General features: G+C 35.8%; 1 non-coding gene and 1 pseudogene across 1 annotated transcript; one reads left to right on the top strand and one right to left on the bottom strand.

Annotated features, from left to right (window-relative positions):
* Positions 1–3219: 3219 nt before the first annotated feature.
* LOC127741824 (small nucleolar RNA R71) lies at positions 3220–3327 on the bottom strand. Its single transcript, XR_008003029.1, has one exon. It is a non-coding gene; the product is annotated as a small nucleolar RNA R71 (small nucleolar RNA).
* A 10201-nt stretch (positions 3328–13528) lies between these two features.
* LOC107464830 (uncharacterized) lies at positions 13529–15161 on the top strand (annotated as a pseudogene).
* The last annotated feature ends 2522 nt before the right edge of the window (positions 15162–17683 follow it).

Below are 17683 nucleotides of genomic sequence, written 5' to 3'. Positions count from 1 at the left end.
GTAGTGACAGATGCAAAAGAATCACTGGATTCTATTCCAACATGATCGAGAACCGACAGATGATTAGCCGTGCGGTGACAGCGCATTTGGACCATTTTCACTGAGGACGGGACGTAGCCATTGACGCCGGTGAAACCCAACATATAGCTTGCCATGGAAAGGAGTATGAAGGATTGGATGAAGGCAGTAGGAAAGCAGAGATCCAACAGGAACAAAGCATCTCTATGCACTTATCTGAAATTCTCACCAATGAATTACATAGGTATCTCTATCTTTACTTTATGTTTTATTTATCTTTTTGCTTACTAAAACTCCATACCCATTTGAATCCGCCTGACTGAGATTTACAAGGTGACCATAGCTTGCTTCAAGCCGACAATCTCCGTGGGATCGACCCTTACTCACGTAAGGTATTACTTCGACGACCCAGTGCATTTGCTGGTTAGTTGTGCGAAGTTGTGTTTATGCCATGGTGTTGAACACCAAGTTTTTGGATTATTTGTGTTGTAGTGATCACAATTTCGTGCACCAGTTGCCTCGCCTGACAACCGAGCCTTCCATTCCGTGAGATCAGAGTCTTCGTGGTATAAGTTAGAATTATTGGCGGCCATTCCTGAGATCCGGAAAGTCTAAACCTTGTCTGTGGTATTCCGAGTAGGATCTGGAAAGGGGATGACTGTGACGAGCTTCAAACTCGTGAGTGTTGGGCGTAGTGACAGATGCAAAAGAATCACTGGATTCTATTCCAACATGATCGAGAACCGACAGATGATTAGCCGTGCGGTGACAGCGCATTTGGACCATTTTCACTGAGGACGGGACGTAGCCATTGACGCCGGTGAAACCCAACATATAGCTTGCCATGGAAAGGAGTATGAAGGATTGGATGAAGGCAGTAGGAAAGCAGAGATCCAACAGGAACAAAGCATCTCTATGCACTTATCTGAAATTCTCACCAATGAATTACATAGGTATCTCTATCTTTACTTTATGTTTTATTTATCTTTTTGCTTACTAAAACTCCATACCCATTTGAATCCGCCTGACTGAGATTTACAAGGTGACCATAGCTTGCTTCAAGCCGACAATCTCCGTGGGATCGACCCTTACTCACATAAGGTATTACTTGGACGACCTAGTGCACTTGCTGGTTAGTTGTGCGAAGTTGTGACAAAGAAATGAGATTACAATTGTGCGACCAAGTTGTTGGTGCCATTGTGTATAACAATCGTGCACCAAGTTTTTGGCGCCGTTGCCGGGGATTGTTCGAGTTTGGACAACTGACGGTTCATCTTGTTGCTTAGATTAGGTACTTTTCTTCTTATTTTATTTTCAAAAAGTTTTCAAAAATCTTTTAAAAAATTTTTCTTCTTTTCTCGTTTTTCCAAAATCAATTTTCGAAAAAAACCAAAAAATTTCATAAAATCATAAAAACTCAAAAATATTTCATGGTTCTTGTTGAATCTAGTGCCAAACTTTAAGTTTGGTGTCAATTGCATGATTTTAATTGTCTTTCAAATTTCGAAAAACATGCATAATGTTTTTGATGATCTTCAAGCTGTTCTTGATGAATTGCCTTGTTTGATCTTCATGATTTCTTGTTTTGCACTGCATGATGTTTTACATGTGCATTCTTGCAAAGCATATGGCCCAAACATGAGAAAGTTCTAAGTTTGGTGTCTTGCAAGTTTTCTTTTATGGAAAACTAAGTTCTTGATGTTCATCTTGATCTTCGAGATTGTTCTTGGTGTTCATCTTGACATTCATAATGTTCTTGCATATATCTTGTGTTTTGATCCAAGAATTATATGTTTTGACTCATTTTGTTGTTTTTCAAAATTGAAAATATATCTTCTTGAATAAAGGATTTAGCAAAATGAAGGTCCAAGAACATAAAGTAGAGGAATTACAGAGAAAAGCTAGGCGTTCAAAACGCCCAGTAAAGAAGGAAAACTGGCGTTTAAACGCCAGCCAGGGTACCTGATTGGGTGTTTAAACACCCAGTAATGAAGGAAAACTGGTGTTTAAACGCCCAAACCATGCAGCAATTGGGCGTTAAATGCCCAAAACATGCAGCTCCTAGGCATTTAACGCCAGGATGACACAAGGAGAGGAATCTTGTTTTCAAATAAAATCTTTTTCAAATCTTCATATTTTTTTTCAATCATATCTTTTTCAAAATCATATCTTTTCAAGCATACCTTTTTCAAAAAAAAAAATCAAATCTTTTTAATTTCCTTTTCAAATCTTTTTCAAAATAAATTTCAATCATATCTTTTCAAACATATCTTTTTCAAATCATATCTTTTTCAAAATCGATTTCAAAATCTTTTCTAACTTCTTATCTTTTCAAAATTGATTTTCAAATCTTTTTCAACTAACTAATTGACTTTTTGTTTGTTTCCTATTTCTTATCTTTTTCAAAACTACAACCAATTTTTCAAAAATTTATTTTAAATTTTATTCTTTTTATTTTCGAAAATTTCTTCCCCTCTCTCATCTTTTTCTATTTGAACACTAACATTCCTCCTCCATTGTCAATTCGAACTCCATCTCTCTTGTGTGTTCGAATTCTTACCTCATCCTTCTATTCTTGTTTTCCTCTGACACCTCAAGGAATATCTATACTGTGACATAAAGGATTTAATATTTTCTTTGTTTTCTTCTCTTTCATATGAGCAAGAACAAAGATAAAGGCATACTTGTTGAAACTGATCCTGAACCTGAAAGGACTCTGAAGAGGAAGCTAAGAGCAGCTAAAGCACAAAACTCTGAAGAGGGCCTCACTGAAATTTTTGAAAAGGAAGCAGCAAAAAAAAAAACAATTATGGCCGAACCAAACAACAATGCAAGGAAGATGCTTGGTGATTTTACTACACCAACTTCCAACTTTTAGGAAGAAACATCTCAATCCCTGCCATAGGAGCAAACAATTTTGAGCTAAAGCTTCAATTAGTTTCTCTACTACAACAGAACTACAAGTTTCATGGACCTCCATCAGAAGACCCTTATCAGTTCTTAATTGAGTTCTTGCAGATCTGTGATACTGTTAAGACCAATGGAGTTGATCTTGAAGTCTACAAGCTTATGCTTTTTCCTTTTTCTGTAAGAGATAGAGCTAGGACATGGTTGGACTCACAACCCAGAGATAGCCTGGACTCTTGGTATAAGCTGGTCACAGCTTTCTTAGCCAAGTTCTTTTCTCCTCAAAAGCTGAGCAAGCTTAGAGTGGATGTTTAGACCTTCAAACAAAAAAATGGTGAGTCCCTCTATGAAGCTTGGAAAAGATACAAGCAGCTGACCAAAAAGTGTCCTTCTGACATGCTTTCAGAATGGACCACATTAGATATATTCTATGATGGTCTGTCTGAATTTTCCAAGATATCACTGGACCATTCTGCAGGTGGATCTATTCACCTAAAGAAAACGCTTGCAGAAGCTCAGGAACTTATTGAAATGGTTGCAAATAACCAGTTCATGTATACCTCTGAGAGGAATCCTGTGAGTAATGGGACGCCTCAAAAGAGAGGAGTTCTTGAAATTGATGCTCTGAATGCCATACTGGCTTAGAACAAAATATTGACACAACAAGTCAACATGATCTCTCAGAGTCTGAATGGATTGCAACATGCATCCAACAGTACTAAAAAAGCATCTTCTGAAGAAGAAGCTTATGATCCTGAGAACCCTACAATGGTAGAGGTGAATTACATAGGTGAGGCCTTTGGCAACACCTATAATCCTTCATGGAAAAATTATCCAAATTTTTCATGGAAGGATCAACAGAAGCAAGGCTTCAATAATAAAAATGGTGGAAGAAACAGGTTTAGCAATAGCAAACCTTTCCCATCATCATCTCAGTAACAGACAGAGCATTTTGAGCAGAATCCTTCTAGCTTAGCAAACATAGTCTCTGATCTATCTAAGGCCACTCTTAGTTTCATGACAGAAATAAGATCCTCCATTAGAAATTTGAAGGCACAAGTGGGCCAGTTGAGTAAAAGGGTCACTGAAACTCCTCCCAGCACTCTCCCAAGCAATACAGAAGAAAATCCAAAATGAGAGTGCAAGGCCATTGATGTAATCAAAATGGCCGAAACCTTGAAAGAGGAGGAGGACAAAAATTCCAATGAGGAAGACCTCAAGGAACGTCTACCATTCAGTAAGGAGTACCCTAATGAGGAACCAAAGGAATCTGAGGCTCATACAGAGACCATAGAGATTTCATTGGACTTCCTTTTACCATTCATGAGCTCTGATGATTATTCATCTTCTGAAGAGGATGAAGACATTGTTGAAGGGCAAGTTACCCAGTATTTAAGAGCAATCATGAAGCTGAATGCCAAATTATTTGGTAATGAGACTTGGGAAGGTGAACCTCCCTTGCTTACCAATGAACTGAATACATTGGTTCAGCAAAATTTACCTCAAAAGAAACAGGATCCTGGTAAATTCTTAATACCCTGTACCATAGGTACCATGACCTTTGAAAAAGCTCTGTGTGATCTAGGGTCAGGGATAAACATGATGCCACTCTCTGTAATGGAGAAACTGGGAATCTATGAGGTACAGGCTGCCAAATTCTCATTGGAGATGGCAGATAAATCTATGAAAAAGGCTTATGGAATAGTAGAGGACATGCTAGTGAAGGTTGAAGGCCTTTACTTCCCTGCTGATTTCATAATCCTGGACACTAGGAGGGATAAGGATGAGTCCATCATCCTTGGAAGACCCTTCCTAGCCACAGCAAGAGCTGTTATTGATGTTGACAGAGAATAGTTGATCCTTCATGTGAATGAAGAATCCCTTGTAGTAAAGACTCAATGTTCTCCATCTGTAACCATAGAGAGTAAGCATGAAGAGCTTCTCCCAATACAGAGTCGAACAGAGCCCCCACATTCAAACTATAAGTTTGGTGTTAGGAGGCCACAGCCAAACTCTAAGTTTGGTGTTGAGAGATCTCAACCATGCTCTGATTATCTGTGAGACTCCATGGGAGCTCACTGTCAAGCTATTGACATTAAATAAGTGCTTATTGGGAGGCAACCTAATTTTATTCTAATTTTATCTATGTTATTTTATGTTTTTTTTAGGTTGATGATCATGTGAAGTCACAAAGACACTCATAAAAATAAAGCAGATGTCGAAAATAGCACACCCTGGAGGAAGGACTTACTGGCGTTTAAACGCCAGTAAGGGCAGCACAATGGGCGTTTAAACGCCCAATCTGGCACCTTTCTGGGTGTTTAAACACCAGAACAGGACACCAGACTGGCGTTTAAACGCCAAAATAGAGCAGAAAGCTGGCGTGTAAACACCAAAGCAGGGTAACAACTTGGTGTTTAGACGCCAGAACAGGGCAGCTAACTGGCGTTTAAACGCCAGGATTGCACTCTAAGGCGTTGTGAACGCCCAATTAGAGCAGGGATGAAGAAATCCTTGACCCTTCAGGATCTGTGGACCCCACATGATCCCCACCAACCTCACCTCATTCTCTCTCCTCTTCACACCTTTCTACAACACTCTTCCCCAAATCTTTTCCCCAAAAGACCCTCACTACTCCTTCATATTCACACAACACAAACACCTTTTTCCCCTCTTGGCCGAATCACATATCTCCCTCCATCTTCTCCATTTTCTTCTTCTTCTCCTTCTTTCCTTCTTCTTTTGCTCGAGGACGAGCAAACCTTCTAAGTTTGGTATGGTAAAAGCATTGCTTTTTGTTTTTCCATAACCATTTATGGCACCTAAGGCCGGAGAAACCTCTAGAAAGAGGAAAGGAAAGACAAAAGCTTCCACCTCTGAGTCATGGGAGATGGAGAGATTCATCTCAAGGGTCCATAGCTTAGTAGTAGAGCATCTGATTGCACAACAAGAGAGCCCACTCATGAACCTCAACAAGAGCATGAGGAATTCCCTCATCAAGGGATACATTTTCCTCCACACAACTATTGGGAGTACCAAAATCACTAGGGATGGAGCAACAAAGGCAAGGAAGAGACATAGAGGAGCTCAAGAGCACTATTGGTTCTTCAAGAGGAGGAAGACGCCACCCTCACTAAGGTGGACTCATTCCTTAATCTCCTTGTCTATTTATTTTTCTGTTTTTTGATTTTTATGCTGTATGTTCTAGCTATGTTTGTGTCTTCATTACATGATCATTAGTGTCTAGTGTCTATCCCTTAAAACTATGAATAAATGAATCTTTCTCCTCTCTTAAAAGAAAAATGTGTTTAATTATAAAAGAACAAGAAGTACTTGGATTTCAAATTTTATCTTGAAACTAGTTTAATTAGTTTGATGTGGTGGCAATACTCTTTGTTCTCTGAATGAATGCTTGAACAGTGCATGTTTTTTATCTTGTTGTTTATGAATGTTAAAATTGTTGGCTCTTGAAAGAATGATGAACAAAGAGAAATGTTATTGATAATCTGAAAAATCATGAAATTGGTTCTTGAAGCAAGAAGTGAAAAAAAAAATTTATGGCGAAAAAAAAGAGAAAAGAAAGAAAAAAAGAGAGAAAAAGCAAGCAGAAAAAGCCAATAGCCCTTTAAAACAAAAGGCAAGGGTAAAAAGGATCCAAGGCTTTGAGCATTAATGGATAGGAGGGCCAAGAAAATAATATCCAGGTCTAAGCAGCTAAATCAAGCTGTCCCTAACCATGTGCTTGTGGCATGCAGGTCCAAGTGAAAAACTTGAGACTGAGTAGTTAAAGTCATGATCCAAAGCAAAAGAGTGTGCCTAAGAACTTTGGACACCACTAACTGGGGACTTTAGCAAAGCTGAGTCAGAATCTGAAAATGTTAACCCAGTTATGTATCTGTGGCATTTATGTATCCGGTAGTAATTCTGGAAAACAAAGTGCTTAGGGTCACGGCCAAGACTCATAAAGTAGATGTGTTCAAGAATCAACATACTTAACTAAGAGAATCAATAACACTATCTAAAATTCTGAGTTCCTATAGATGCCAATCATTCTGAACCACAAGGGATAAAGTGAGGTGCCAAAACTGTTCAGAAGCAAAAAGCTACAAGCCCCGCTCATCTAATTAGGACTAAGTTTCATTGATACTGTGAGATTCATTGTATATTCTCTTCTTTTTATCCTATTTGATTTTCAGTTGCTTGGGGACAAGCAATAATTTAAGTTTGGTGTTGTGATGAGCGGATAAATTATACGCTTTTTGGCATTGTTTTTAGGTAATTTTTAGTAAGATCTAGCTACTTATTGGGATGTTTTTATTAGTTTTTATGCAAAATTCATATTTCTGGACTTTACTATGAGTTTGTGTATTTTTCTGTGATTTCAGGTATTTTCTGGCTGAAATTGAAGGACATGAGCAAAAATCTGATTTAGAGGCTAATTTCCCGAGTTTTGACGACACAAACTAGCGTTCAAATGCCTATTCTCTGCTCTATTCTGAAGTCAAAACGCTAGAACTGGAATAAAAATTGGAGTTAAACGCCTAAACTGGCACCAAAGCTGGCGTTTAACTCCAAGAGAAGCCTCTACATATGTAAAGCTCAGTACTCAGCCCAAGCACACACCAAGTGGGCCCGGAAGTAGATTTCTATATCATTTACCTATTTCTGTAAACCCTAGTAGCTAGTTTTCATTATAAATAGGACCTCTTACTATTGTATTTTCATCTTTTGACCATCTTTTGATCTCTTGATCACATTTTGGGGAGGCTGGCCATTCGGCCATGCCTGGACCTTGTTCTTATGTATTTTCAACGGTGGAGTTTCTACACACCATAGATTAAGGTGTGGAGCTCTGCTGTTCCTCAAGTATTAATGCAATTACTATTGTTCTTCTATTCAAGTCAAGCTTATTCTTGTTCTAAGATACTCACTTGCACCTCAACCTGATGAATGTGATGATCCGTGACACTCATCATCATTCTCACCTATGAACGCGTGCCTGACAACCACTTCCATTCTACTTAAGATTGAACGTGTATCTCTTGGATTCCTGGTCCACGACGCATGGTTGCCTCGCCTGACAACCGAGCCTTCCATTCCGTGAGATCAGATTCTTCGTGGTATAAGTTAGAATTATTGGCGGCCATTCCTAAGATCCGGAAAGTCTAAACCTTGTCTGTGGTATTTCGAGTAGGATCTGGAAAGGGGATGACTGTGACAAGCTTCAAACTCACGAGTGTTGGGTGTAGTGACAGATGCAAAAGAATCACTGGATTCTATTCCAACATGATCGAGAACCGACAGATGATTAGCCGTGCGGTGACAGTGCATTTGGACCATTTTCACTGAGGACGGGACGTAGCCATTGACGCCGGTGAAACCCAACATACAACTTGCCATGGAAAGTAGTATGAAGGATTGGATGAAGGCAGTAGGAAAGTAGAGATCCAACAGGAACAAAGCATCTCTATGCACTTATCTGAAATTTTCACCAATGAATTACATAGGTATCTCTATCTTTACTTTATGTTTTATTTATCTTTTTGCTTACTAAAACTCCATACCCATTTGAATCCGCGTGACTGAGATTTACAAGGTGACCATAGCTTGCTTCAAGCCGACAATCTCCGTGGGATCGACCCTTACTCACGTAAGGTATTACTTCGACGACCCAGTGCATTTGCTGGTTAGTTGTGCGAAGTTGTGACAAAGAAGTGAGATTACAATTGTGCGACCAAGTTGTTGGCGCCATTGTGTATCACAATTTCGTGCACCATCCCTCTCATTCAAAAAGAAAGGTCGAACACCCTCAACATATTAGGTTTTGAAAAAGTAATTTTTGAAATCATGAAAAGAATCATCAAAAAAGACAAAGACCTTCCTCCCTTAAACAGCTTAGAAGGAGATTTAGCCCTGCTTCTTAGAACTAAAAAGTTTGGTAAGTTGGAAGAGGTAAAAAAAACTTTTGAAGAAAAGTGGAGGTCGAGTTCACGATAGAGGAGCTGGTAAATTTTCAAAAAATGTCAAGAATTGGGATGTAGATGTGAGGGGACAACTTTATAGAGTCTAAGAATCTTGGAGTCAAAATCACAAAAACGAAAGCTAACCCTCAACTTTGTAAAAAAGCACTCATACACATATATAAAATGGTGTTCCGACTTATCAAGTTGGGAAAAATAAACCCTCTCTTCGGGATCGGCAACTACAATTTCATACTTACTCTCATCCTCTCGATCTATACACAACCTATACAGCCTATGAAAGGTCTCAACGTATTCATTATCAATAACAAGGACAGTAGAAAGAACGGTTATATCTACCCAATCTAGATTGGATGGACTTTAGACGACATGTTGAGAATTACTGAACGAGACATAAAGTTATACGTACAAAGACAACAAAGAGAAATCATCACAATAAATCGAAAATACGGGTACATCAACACAAATGTTCAAACAAGTCCATAAGAGGTCGGACCATCCTCAACAAGGTAGAAAATGGACATAAATTTTTAACATCTCTTCAGAATCAAGAAGACAAAATACATTGCAAAGATAAAAATGGTGCCGTTTTCACAAGGGAGAAACAACAACATTTGGGGATAACACAAAGTGATTTTTCCCTCATTCAAATACACAAATCACAGCAACAAAAAATCAACAAGAGTGAATGAAGAATCACTAAAATGATTATAAAGAACATTCATAAGAAACTATTTTTTCACAAACATCAATAGACAGTACCAAAAGCATCTCATCCTCAACAAAATAAGTTTACAGAAAGATAAAAAGACCAATCTTGAAAAGAATGAGTGAGAAACAGCGAATATACAAACAGCAAGACATATACAATCTAAAACCTTCAACAAACGAACAAAAACTCCTGAACAGAAATTCAAGATAGAGAAATCTTGAAATGAAAGAAGGGGTTATGAAGAAATTTTGAGAGAAGGAAGATGAAGTGATTAAGAAGAAGAAGCAAAAAAGGAGAAAGAGAAAGAGTTTTGGGTATTTATAAGATACTAGGGGCAAAGGAATAATTTTATGTCCCCTCATTAATAATGTACACAGTTACCAAAGTAACCATAGAGTAATGTACGAAGAACTACAAAAAGATGTGATGCCTCAAGTTTTTTGAGTACCCGACTTAGCCCCTAGAAAGGTAGTGTGCCCGACGTGATGTGCTGACACACGAGATTCGACTAATCTACAAATGCTCGAGTTCGACCTCATGAAGATCAGACTCAAGCAGGGGCACTATATATATCTTGGCCCAAGAATGCTAGCCTTGCCCAAAATGAATAAAATCCTATTAAGAGATCCAAATCAATCCATACCTACCCGACCTCATAGAGGTTGGACACCGCAATAAAAGTTTGACCCCACTTATCCAAGTAAGTAACCAACTTCTGAGATATCTCCTATCCATCTAGAAGGAGGATCTCAACAACCTCCTTAACAAAAGGATAATCATCCACCATCAAAGGTTGAGCTACTCTAAAAGATGGTTATTAATTCTACTATAAATATACTAATACCCTCATGTATATTCAGAATCCAATCTACGAAAAAACCTACTTAAACCATTGCTAACTTAAGCATCGAAATTCCTTATAGGTACTACCCCTACCTCCTTAAGAGGAACTTGGACAACAACACCTCGATACCAGCGGAAGACGGACGCTGCCTCAAAAGGAGTCTGGACCTCACGTTCAGACCCAAAAGTAACCCAGTTTTCACTAACACTTAGAACAGAAAATTAAGAAGAAATTGGATTATAAGAACAGTTTAGAAATTTTAAGTTTTAAGTAAAATCTTAATTGAATGAAATTTCAAATCGAATCTATTTGGGTTGGAATTAATTTTTAAGAAAAAACAATGAAATTAAATTTCATCTAAACTAATTTAATTATTTTTGTTTCAAATACTGTAATTGAATTCAATTCCATCTAATAAGTTTCCAAACATCCTGTTAGTGTATTATCTACATTATCCTATTATTTTATGAATTTAATTTTGATGTGTGTAAAACCATTTTACATGTATATCCAATCATGCAACGTCACATTAACAAAAATAACGATTATGATAACATGACTGTGCAAAATATTTTATAATATCAAAATCCGTACAACTAAGTATCCTCTAAAAGTGATCCTTCATTCAGCCTTTAGTTATAGTAATTTAAAAAAATTTAAACAAACACATCTAAATAGATTTAGTGTCTCTTTAAAATTAAATACACATCCAAAATACAAATTAAATAAACCTGAAATTTAAAATTTGAAATTTAAAATTTTTGTTTCAATTTTACCATTTTTAATTATTAATAGATTATCATTTAAATACACATCCAAAAAGATAAATTCATCAAAATTAAAGATTTTAATTTTAAAATTTAAAAAGTAAATTTAAGGGTTTTAATTAACCCACACTGCAGAAAACCCCTAAAAGAGATCATAAAGCTCCCAATCCAGCCGTCATCCTCAAAGAACTGCACGCCGTCTGTGGGATTCTTTGTCCGCGTTGTCGTCCTCGTCGTCGTCACCACTTCTCGGCGTCGCCGCGTCATCCTCAGAAAGCTGCACGCCGTCCGTGTGATTCTTTGTCCGCGCCGCCTTCCTCCTCGTCGGTGCCACTCCTCGGCGCCGCCGCGTCATCCTCAGCGCCGTTCGTCCACTTCACCATTCCTCTGCACCGTCGTAGTCTACCTCACTCGTCCTTGGCATCGCCTTCCTCCTCGCCGCTCAGTCCGCAGCCTTGCTTCGTCCTATTCCTCATCGCGTTCGTCCTCATCAGTGTCGCCAATTCTTCTGTGCCAGAAGTGGACCTTTGGTATTTGGATGTGTTTAAGAGAAAGCGATTCATAGTTAATCTTATGTATCTATTTAGTTATTCAATCACATTGATTTTGCATGCCATGTACAACATCCTAATTTGCATTGGAGAATGTTTAAGTAGAAAAACAACTTAAAGAATCACAATCCTTAAATTGCCAACACTGTGATATTTGTAATTACGGCCACCGCAAGGGTTTAAATTTCTGATTTATGATTTTGGATGTGTTTTAGAAATATTTTGTGTATCACTTCATAATTTTAGGTGTATTACAATTATTTTTTAATGTCTAAATTTAAATTTTAGATTTATGATTTTAGATGTGTTTCAAAAATATTTTCTATATAACTTAATAATTTTAGATGTGGTACAATTGAAAAAAAAAATACGGCCACTACAAGGGTTATAATAAACTCTAAAATTGTTTCATATATCACAAAGTTGAGAAATTGACGTTAAATATCTAATTGATTTTTGTATCTTCCACTACAGAGGAGTAGCACTCTTCTATAAAATTTTTTGTGAAGAACGTGATAAAGAGAAAGACAAGAACGTACCAGAGAGGAAGAGAGAAACTTACAGAAAAAATGAAAAAATGACAAAGTAATTACTTTATGAAGTGGATAGGAAGTTAGAGAAATTCTAGTATTTGAAATTTAAATTAATTTTAATTACTAACATATTTAGAATACAAACTAGAATCTTATTTTATAAATAAGACAAAAAAATCTCTAATTTCACAAAAGATGTTTATATTTTTTTTACAAATTTATTATTTTTTATATATCTATATCTATCTATAAAGGGTTAGAACCGATACATCCTAAATCGGATTCCATCCCCACTAAAACCTGCCTCGTATTAGGTCGAGTAATTATCCGTCCCAACGTGATAGGGCGGATCGGGTACGAGCACTGTTGCCAATCTTACTTTTCAACAAAACCTAAACTCTTTTACAGATTTTCTCCATCTCTTCTCTCATTGCCATCCGCCACCCTCCTTCCACTTTATTGCTGTGCTCCCCTTCTCACTGTTTCCCCCTCTCACTTTCAAGGTCACCGCAACACCATCATCGCGCGCCAATTAAATTGGTTCTGGAACCAATGGTAATCGGGTCCAACCCAAACTAAACTAATGACTCTTTCTAGCAATTGATTCGGGTAACAATGTTAGAGGTGTAAAATCTAAACTAACTCGTAGACCCGACCACATATTAATTAAATAAAAAATTAAAATTTAAAAAATACATATGCCTTTTAATATGTTTGGATTTTAATATCTTTAGTGTTTAATATATTTGGATTTTAATGTGTTTAGATTTTAATGTATTTGGTGTTTAACATGTTTGGATTATTTCTATTAATGTTATATGTTTATTGTACTTATAGAATTTTTAATATAAAAATTTCATTTTTTTATTTTTATTTTATTTTATGAATTTCTATTTTTCGAGTATCTAATTATCCGAACCGAACCAATCCGTTTTTAATCGGTTTGCTTTAATTTGAATACACAAAAAAAAAATACAAACCCGATCCAAACCGAACTAATTACAATTCAATTGATTCGGTTCTAATTTAACCTTAAACCTGAACCAACTTGACTCGTGCTCACCCTATATTTTTATGCCTAGGAAAAGAAGCAAGGTTTTAGCTTTTTTCCGTTAGTTCAGTTATTCTGTCAATTTCGGTGGAAAATTCCCACCTTTTTAAGATTTGAATTTCCTGTACAAGGTGGGGGTTCTAGAACAGCGCGCGTCGAGGAAGATGAAGACATTGTTTTGGGTTGTGTTTGTTTCAGTGGTGGCTTCAGCATGGTTGCCACTCTCAGTGTTTCAAAAAACTCGCAGGGCTTGCTAGGAAAGAGGACATTCCGTACATAAAGTGCCAAGTTTGTGAGATTCTCGCTAAGCAGTTGCACCAGCAGGTGAAGATCAAGCAAGTTGAGATCGCTCCCAAAAAGGTTTTCTTTTTTGTTTTGCTTTTGTTTTTCTATGTCTTTCAATTGATTCATTGTGTTTCTGTCAGTATGTTTTATTGGTAAGATTGTTCTGTTCTTGTTTGGACTTATTACAATTTTGTGTGTGTTTTTGGGATGCTAGATCTCGGAGTATGAGATCATTGAGATAACAGAGAATGTTTGTAATCTTAAGAAGGTAGAAGTGGATTGGATATTGTGCATTGATATTGTGGAGAAAGAAGATAGGCTTGAGGTAAGAATGGTGGTTCAATTTTTGCATTTATTTGATGATTGTGTGTGGTTCATGCAATCTTTTTTGGGTTTTGGATTGAATAACAATAAAGCAAGAATTTTAGTGGTTACATTGCTTTTGTTTTAATACCTGCACATTGATTTTGCAACTTCCTTGTATTGTTTAACAGTTAGTTGAGCATGACTCTGAAGGACAGTGCAATTCTAAGTGCAAGACAATCGAGCGAGCGTGTCAGGAGGTATGAAACTTTGTGTGATTTTCGCTGGGTGCATTTGTTTGTTGCCAATGAATTGCACACCTTATTTTCTTTTGGTTCTGAATGGCAAATTATATGATGAATTATTTTCAGGTTATAGGGTATTGGGATGCAAATGTTGCTGAATATCTATATATTTGGAAGTCTGATGCTGATTTATTGTACAAATATCTCTGTAAAGACCTTACTAAAGCATGCAACACCAAGCCACCCCCTGTCCTTAAGGTAGTGGTAATCTGAAATTGAGGCTTTGAGTTTTATATTTATGGGTGAATACCCATCCCAGCTCTTGGTAATTTTTTTGAAGGACTCTGAGGCTCCCAATAAAAAAAAAAATCTTTTCCGGCCCTTGATATTTAACTTTGTGAAACTATTAGCTCTTCCGTGAATGATTTCTCTTCGAAACAAGCTTATGTGACATGTTAATCACTAATATATCATCCATTTAATTTTATAAGTAAAAACAATTTAAAAATCATTAATATTTCTCAGTTTTAAACAGTAAATTTAACTAATATATTTGAAAAAAGTAATAAAAAATAAAAAAATAAATGGCCTAACAATTATTTTCAGAAGACAACGAGACTCCCAATAAAAAAAAATATGTCAATCCTAGTTAATTCTTAACGAATAAGTCAATAGTTTAACATGTCATATAGGCTTATTTCATTAATACAGAGAGAAAATATTGATCGAGGGGCTAAGCAGCCTCACAAAACTAAAGATCAAGGGCCAAAAAGAGTATTTACTTTTGTTGAGAACTTCGTTGTCTTTCGAAGTAATTATCAGCGGCCATTTAGAATTTTTTCTCTATCTTTATTGTTTATTTACTGCTTTCGAAAACCAACTATGTGCTTTAGTTTCGATTTATGTAGTTATGTGATTATAGACCAATGCCAACTATGTTGCTAGTTCAATCGAGCTTATGTGATTACTGATTATAGAACATTAGGACAGCTGGAGTATTTGTTATAGCTAATAGTCTGCCCTAGATGAAAGTGTAAAATGTAACCCTTGATGAGAAAATCAAGATTTCTTTTTCGTGTCCATGGTCTATTTTCATGCATTTCTCAGTTCACTTTTTTATCAACAATCAAAACAATAATTTACCCACACCTTGCACCTTAGGTTGCAAATTCCATAATCCCAACCAAATGAAATATCCATTCTTTGAAGTAAATAGTTTGGGAACTATGATTCTCTTTCATGCGATGATATTGTCATATTGTGTAATATGCTCTTGCCATTATTGTTTTATGTTTTGAAAAGCTACTTCATCGCTTAAGACAGTGGTGGAGGGCAAAGAAAACAAGTTCAAAGAAGGGAACAAAAGGAGCCAAGTCTGAACTTTAGCAAGTCACAAAAGCTCACACTGCATCTCTCTAGATTGTTGAAGAACTGCAGGCATTTCAACACTCAGTTTGTTACATGTACAATGTGCCTGTGATAGTGACCACTTGTCAATTGGAATGTTTCATTTTCCAGTCAAGGATTTTTCTCTATTCACGTATCTTAATGAGTCAGTTTTGATGTTGAGGGTGGGTGTATACTAGCTAAGTGATAGTGAGGACTATGAACTTATAATGTTCTCCAAAGGTTTATTTTCCTTTTTTTCCCCTTACTCCTTATTTTTAGAATTCTTTTTCTCTAAAAAACATTAGTTTACATTGTCTTCTATATTGAATTCCCTCATAATTGTGTTGAAACATGGTTGATTAGGATGAAAAAATAGAAGTTAAAACAAGTACAGGAATGTAAATTGCTTAAAGTGTAAAGGAACAGATCATATATTCATTTGAGAACAAGACTAACTTTAATGTAATGATATTGATATTGGCACTCCTGTTTTTAATAATGTCATATCATATATAATTTTTTCACCTCTATTTGCATGAATCTGCCAAAAAAAGAAGATATTATTAAAATAAGAATGGCATTATCTATTTCTCTAATTTATATAAGCACATTAGATAATCATAACCATCTCTATTCAAAATTTATGTGTTAAATTTCGTAACATATTTTACTTGCTTATAGTGTGTGGATACTGGCACTATGCTGCTCATTTCTTAATGTAGAGAATAGTATTCACAAACAAAAAATCTTCTTAATATTTAAATTTGATTGCTACTAATGTACCAGAAGTAAATATTACAAGTACTCCCAATTAATCACAAGGTGCAAGAATTATTACATCAAGGTTTATTTTGGTCATAAGAAGGTTGAAGGAGTATTAGAATGAAAATGACATTAGCAATCATGCAAATTTTGTATACTTGCTAACAAAGGCAAATCTATTCACTGAAAATTGATAACAATTAACAAATAGTTGCTTATGGGGTTAATTAAATGCTGAATAAAATAATATTTTAAATATCATTAAATCCAAAAAAGCCAGAACAGCAACTATGAATTTATAAGCGAATTTAAGCAAATGCCAAAAGAAAAATGTTAGGAGCCATTAAAATTTATTATTTTTGGTCTTCACTTAGTCATCAACTCAATTTCTTTAGTTTAATAAACTAACAATATATTTATCTCATATTTTTAAACTGAGGACAAACTGATAGCCACGCACAAACAATAAATTTTAACGCCCTCTAGTATTTCTCATGTGAAAATACAGTTACAGTTTCTCAAATAGCAGCCTCTACATTAAAATATAAAAGCGGCAATAATTGCCGTATCTTTTTTATTCTTTACTTTGTTCCCCTCAAATGGTGTGAATTTTTAACTCAATTTCAGTCTTGCTTAATTTGCTTTCAAATTATTGTGCTGTAATTTCATTACTCTCCCTCTTTTCTTTTTCACGGAATAATAAGCGGATGTTTTTGATAGTGTTTGTTTGTGCAACTGAATCTTATTCTCATCATCATAAATTAGAATGTCATGTTGAATGTAGACGTGAATATAAAAGTATTATGCTATTGCATTTTTTAGAAATTCTACTATCATTTGTTCTGTAACTTCGACTTATGTAGACGTCTGTATTTGTATGTTCCATTTTAATGTGTTGAGTTTTTTTATTTTAAAAAAAAAAAACTGCGACTTATATTTATCAAAGAATTATGCTATTTTATAGTCATGAACAAGGGGTAACATAATTAGGAGAATAGAAAGAAAAAGGGGTAACAAACTAGATAAATTTAAAATAAATGTAGTGGAAGAATTGGCACTGACTAAGCTAACCCAAGCTATCCCAAAACCGATGCTCCTCAAGAATCAAGATGCAAGGAATTAACTAATTAATCAATAAGATTTTCAATTTTATAAGAGGTGCATTGCGTTGAATATATTTAACTATTATGACGATATACATTGGAGTCTTATTAAATTAGTTTCGAATTGTGGCATACACCGAAGTGGTTTCAATAGCACATTTTTTGCTTATATAAAGTACGTTGGAGTGTTAATTTGTGTATGAATTTTATGTTTTTATTTTAATTTATGTAT

The sequence above is a fragment of the Arachis duranensis genome, chromosome 9, assembly GCF_000817695.3.
Source record: "Arachis duranensis cultivar V14167 chromosome 9, aradu.V14167.gnm2.J7QH, whole genome shotgun sequence".
NCBI classification, from domain to species: domain Eukaryota; kingdom Viridiplantae; phylum Streptophyta; class Magnoliopsida; order Fabales; family Fabaceae; genus Arachis; species Arachis duranensis.
The sequence above is the reverse complement of the archived record's forward strand: the minus strand, read 5'-3'. Positions and strand labels throughout refer to the sequence as shown.